Raw genomic sequence first — 6,000 nt, 5'->3', positions numbered from 1 at the left:
TCCTAAAACTGATCCTAAAAGATGAATTTCATCAAATCCTAAAATTGATCCTAAAAGATGAGATTCATCATGTCCTAAAACTGATCCTAAAAGATGAATTTCATCAAGTCCTAAAATTGATCCTAAAAGATGAATTTCATCAAGTCCTAAAATTGATCCTAAAAGATGACATTCATTATGTCCTAAAACTGATCCTAAAAGATGAGATTCATCAAGTCCTAAAACTGATCCTAAAAGATGATATTCATCAAGTCCTAAAACTGATCCTAAAAGATGAGATTCATCATGTCCTGAAACTGATCCTAAAAGATGATATTCATCAAGTCCTAAAACTGATCGTAAAAGATGAGATTCATCAAGTCCTAAAACTGATCCTTAAAGATGAGATTCATCATGTCCTAAAACTGATCCTAAAAGACGAATTTCATCAAGTCCTAAAATTGATCCTAAAAGATGAGATTCATCATGTCCTGAAACTGATCCTAAAAGATGAGATTCATCATGTCTTAAAACTGATCCTAAAAGATGAATTTCATCAAGTCCTAAAATTGATCCTAAAAGATGAGATTCATCATGTCCTAAAACTGATCCTAAAAGATGAATTTCATCAAATCCTAAAATTGATCCTAAAAGATGAGATTCATCATGTCCTAAAACTGATCCTAAAAGATGAATTTCATCAAGTCCTAAAATTGATCCTAAAAGATGAGATTCATCATGTCCTGAAACAGATCCTAAAAGATGAAATTCATCAAGTCCTAAAACTGATCCTAAAAGATGAATTTCATCAAATCCTAAAATTGATCCTTAAAGATGAGATTCATCATGTCCTAAAGCTGATCCTAAAAGATGAATTTCATCAAGTCCTAAAATTGATCCTTAAAGATGAATTTCATTAAGTCCTAAAATTGATCCTAAAAGATGACATTCATCATGTCCTAAAACTGATCCTAAAAGATGAGATTCATCAAGTCCTAAAACTGATCCTAAAAGATGATATTCATCAAGTCCTAAAACTGATCCTAAAAGATGAGATTCATCATGTCCTGAAACAGATCCTAAAAGATGATATTCATCAAGTCCTAAAACTGATCCTAAAAGATGAGATCCATCAAATCCTAAAATTGAACCTAATAGATGTGATCAATGAAGAGCTAAAACTGATCCTAAAAGATGAAATCCATCAAATCCTAAAATTGAACCTAATAGATGTGATCAATCAAGTGCTAAAACTGATCCTAAATGATGAATTTCATCAAGTCTTAAAATTGATCCTAAAAGATGAGATTCATCATGTCCTGAAACAGATCCTAAAAGATGATATTCATCAAGTCCTAAAACTGATCCTAAAAGATAAGATCCATCAAATCCTAAAATTGAACCTAATAGATGTGATCAATGAAGTGCTAAAACTGATCCTAAAAGATGAAATCCATCAAATCCTAAAATTGAACCTAATAGATGTGATCAATCAAGTGCTAAAACTGATTCTAAATGATGAGATTCATCAAGTCCTAAAATTGATCCTAATAAAAGTCATTCTTCAAGACCTAATATTGATTCTCAAAGATGTAATATATCAAATCCTAAAATTAATCCTAAGAGATGAGATTCATCAAGTCCTAAGACTGATCCTAAAACATGATATTCATCAAGTCCTAAAACTGATCCTAAAAGATGAGATTCATCATGTCCTGAAACTGATCCTAAAAGATGATGTTCATCATGTCCTAAAACTGATCCTAAATGATGAGATTCATCAAGTCCTAAAATTGATCCTAATAAATGTGATTCTTCAAGACCTAATATTGATTCTAAAAGATGTAATATATCAAATCCTATAATTAATCCTAAGAGATGAGATTCATCAAGTCCTAAAACTGATCCTAAAAGATGAGATTCATCATGTCCTAAAACTGATCCTAAAAATGAATTTCATCAAGTCCTAAAATTGATCCTAAAATATGAGATTCATCATGTCCTGAAACAGATCCTAAAAGATAAAATTCATCAAGTCCTAAAACTGATCCTAAAAGATGAATTTCATCAAATCCTAAAATTGATCCTAAAAGATGAGATTCATCATGTCCTAAAACTGATCCTAAAAGATGAATTTCATCAAGTCCTAAAATTGATCCTAAAAGATGAATTTCATCAAGTCCTAAAATTGATCCTAAAAGATGACATTCATCATGTCCTAAAACTGATCCTAAAAGATGAATTTCATCAAGTCCTAAAATTGATCCTAAAAGATGAGATTCATCATGTCCTGAAACTGATCCTAAAAGATGAAATTCATCAAGTCCTAAAACTGATCCTAAAAGATGAGATTCATCAAGTCCTAAAACTGATCCTAAAAGATGATATTCATCAAGTCCTAAAACTGATCCTAAAAGATGAGATTCATCATGTCCTGAAACTGATCCTAAAAGATGATATTCATCAAGTCCTAAAACTGATCCTAAAAGATGAGATTCATCAAGTCCTAAAACTGATCCTAAAAGATGAGATTCATCATGTCCTAAAACTGATCCTAAAATATGAATTTCATCAAGTCCTAAAATTGATCCAAAAGATGAGATTCATCATGTCCTGAAACTGATCCTAAAAGATGAAATTCATCAAGTCCTAAAACTGATCCTAAAAGATGAATTTCATCAAGTTCTAAAATTGATCCTAAAAGATGACATTCATCATGTCCTAAAACTGATCCTAAAAGATGAATTTCATCAAGTCCTAAAATTGATCCTAAAAGTTGAATTTCATCAAGTCCTAAAATTGATCCTAAAAGATGAATTTCATCAAGTCCTAAAATTGACCCTAAAAGATGACATTCATCATGTCCTAAAACTGATCCTAAAAGATGAATTTCATCAAGTCCTAAAATTGATCCTAAAAGATGAGATTCATCATGTCCTGAAACTGATCCTAAAAGATGAAATTCATCAAGTCCTAAAACTGATCCTAAAAGATGAGATTCATCAAGTCCTAAAACTGATCCTAAAAGATGATATTCATCAAGTCCTAAAACTGATCCTAAAAGATGAGATTCATCATGTCCTGAAACTGATCCTAAAAGATGATATTCATCAAGTCCTAAAACTGATCCTAAAAGATGAGATTCATCAAGTCCTAAAACTGATCCTAAAAGATGAGATTCATCATGTCCTAAAACTGATCCTAAAAGATGAGATTCATCATGTCCTAAAACTGATCCTAAAATATGAATTTCATCAAGTCCTAAAATTGATCCTAAAAGATGAGATTCATCATGTCCTGAAACTGATCCTAAAAGATGAAATTCATCAAGTCCTAAAACTGATCCTAAAAGATGAATTTCATCAAGTCCTAAAATTGATCCTAAAAGATGACATTCATCATGTCCTAAAACTGATCCTAAAATATGAATTTCATCAAGTCCTAAAATTGATCCTAAAAGATGAGATTCATCATGTCCTGAAACTGATCCTAAAAGATGAAATTCATCAAGTCCTAAAACTGATCCTAAAAGATGAATTTCATCAAGTCCTAAAATTGATCCTAAAAGATGACATTCATCATGTCCTAAAACTGATCCTAAAAGATGAGATTCATCATGTCATAAAACTGATCCTAAAAGATGAATTTCATCAAGTCCTAAAATTGATCCTAAAATATGAGATTCATCATGTCCTGAAACAGATCCTAAAAGATAAAATTCATCAAGTCCTAAAACTGATCCTAAATGATGAATTTCATCAAATCCTAAAATTGATCCTAAAAGATGAGATTCATCATGTCCTAAAACTGATCCTAAAAGATGAATTTCATCAAGTCCTAAAATTGATCCTAAAAGATGAATTTCATCAAGTCCTAAAATTGATCCTAAAAGATGACATTCATCATGTCCTAAAACTGATCCTAAAAGATGAATTTCATCAAGTCCTAAAATTGATCCTAAAAGATGAGATTCATCATGTCCTGAAACTGATCCTAAAAGATGAAATTCATCAAGTCCTAAAACTGATCCTAAAAGATGAGATTCATCAAGTCCTAAAACTGATCCTAAAAGATGATATTCATCAAGTCCTAAAACTGATCCTAAAAGATGAGATTCATCATGTCCTGAAACTGATCCTAAAAGATGATATTCATCAAGTCCTAAAACTGATCCTAAAAGATGAGATTCATCAAGTCCTAAAACTGATCCTAAAAGATGAGATTCATCATGTCCTAAAACTGATCCTAAAAGATGAGATTCATCAAGTCCTAAAACTGATCCTAAAAGATGAGATTCATCATGTCCTAAAACTGATCCTAAAATATGAATTTCATCAAGTCCTAAAATTGATCCTAAAAGATGAGATTCATCATGTCCTGAAACTGATCCTAAAAGATGATATTCATCAAGTCCTAAAACTGATCCTAAAAGATGAGATTCATCAAGTCCTAAAACTGATCCTAAAAGATGAGATTCATCATGTCCTAAAACTGATCCTAAAATATGAATTTCATCAAGTCCTAAAATTGATCCTAAAAGATGAGATTCATCATGTCCTGAAACTGATCCTAAAAGATGAAATTCATCAAGTCCTAAAACTGATCCTAAAAGATGAATTTCATCAAGTCCTAAAATTGATCCTAAAAGATGACATTCATCATGTCCTAAAACTGATCCTAAAAGATGAATTTCATCAAGTCCTAAAATTGATCCTAAAAGATGAGATTCATCATGTCCTGAAACTGATCCTAAAAGATGAAATTCATCAAGTCCTAAAACTGATCCTAAAAGATGAGATTCATCAAGTCCTAAAACTGATCCTAAAAGATGATATTCATCAAGTCCTAAAACTGATCCTAAAAGATGAGATTCATCATGTCCTGAAACTGATCCTAAAAGATGATATTCATCAAGTCCTAAAACTGATCCTAAAAGATGAGATTCATCAAGTCCTAAAACTGATCCTAAAAGATGAGATTCATCATGTCCTAAAACTGATCCTAAAAGATGAGATTCATCATGTCCTAAAACTGATCCTAAAATATGAATTTCATCAAGTCCTAAAATTGATCCTAAAAGATGAGATTCATCATGTCCTGAAACTGATCCTAAAAGATGAAATTCATCAAGTCCTAAAACTGATCCTAAAAGATGAATTTCATCAAGTCCTAAAATTGATCCTAAAAGATGACATTCATCATGTCCTAAAACTGATCCTAAAAGATGAATTTCATCAAGTCCTAAAATTGATCCTAAAAGTTGAATTTCATCAAGTCCTAAAATTGATCCTAAAAGATGAATTTCATCAAGTCCTAAAATTGACCCTAAAAGATGACATTCATCATGTCCTAAAACTGATCCTAAAAGATGAATTTCATCAAGTCCTAAAATTGATCCTAAAAGATGAGATTCATCATGTCCTGAAACTGATCCTAAAAGATGAAATTCATCAAGTCCTAAAACTGATCCTAAAAGATGAGATTCATCAAGTCCTAAAACTGATCCTAAAAGATGATATTCATCAAGTCCTAAAACTGATCCTAAAAGATGAGATTCATCATGTCCTGAAACTGATCCTAAAAGATGATATTCATCAAGTCCTAAAACTGATCCTAAAAGATGAGATTCATCAAGTCCTAAAACTGATCCTAAAAGATGAGATTCATCATGTCCTAAAACTGATCCTAAAAGATGAATTTCATCAAGTCCTAAAGTTGATCCTAAAAGATGAGATTCATCATGTCCTGAAACTGATCCTAAAAGATGAAATTCATCAAGTCCTAAAACTGATCCTAAAAGATGAATTTCATCAAGTCCTAAAATTGATCCTAAAAGATGACATTCATCATGTCCTAAAACTGATCCTAAAAGATGAGATTCATCAAGTCCTAAACTGATCCTAAAAGATGATATTCATCATGTCCTAAAATTGTTCCTAATAAATGTGATTCTTCAAGACCTAATATTGATTCTCAAAGATGTAATATATCAAATCCTAAAATTAATCCAAAGAGATGAGA

Source organism: Leptopilina boulardi, unplaced genomic scaffold (genome assembly GCF_019393585.1).
Source record: "Leptopilina boulardi isolate dan_hultmark-lab unplaced genomic scaffold, ZJU_Lbou_2.1 LbouV2_332, whole genome shotgun sequence".
Classification (NCBI taxonomy): domain Eukaryota; kingdom Metazoa; phylum Arthropoda; class Insecta; order Hymenoptera; family Figitidae; genus Leptopilina; species Leptopilina boulardi.
The sequence above is the reverse complement of the archived record's forward strand: the minus strand, read 5'-3'. Positions refer to the sequence as shown.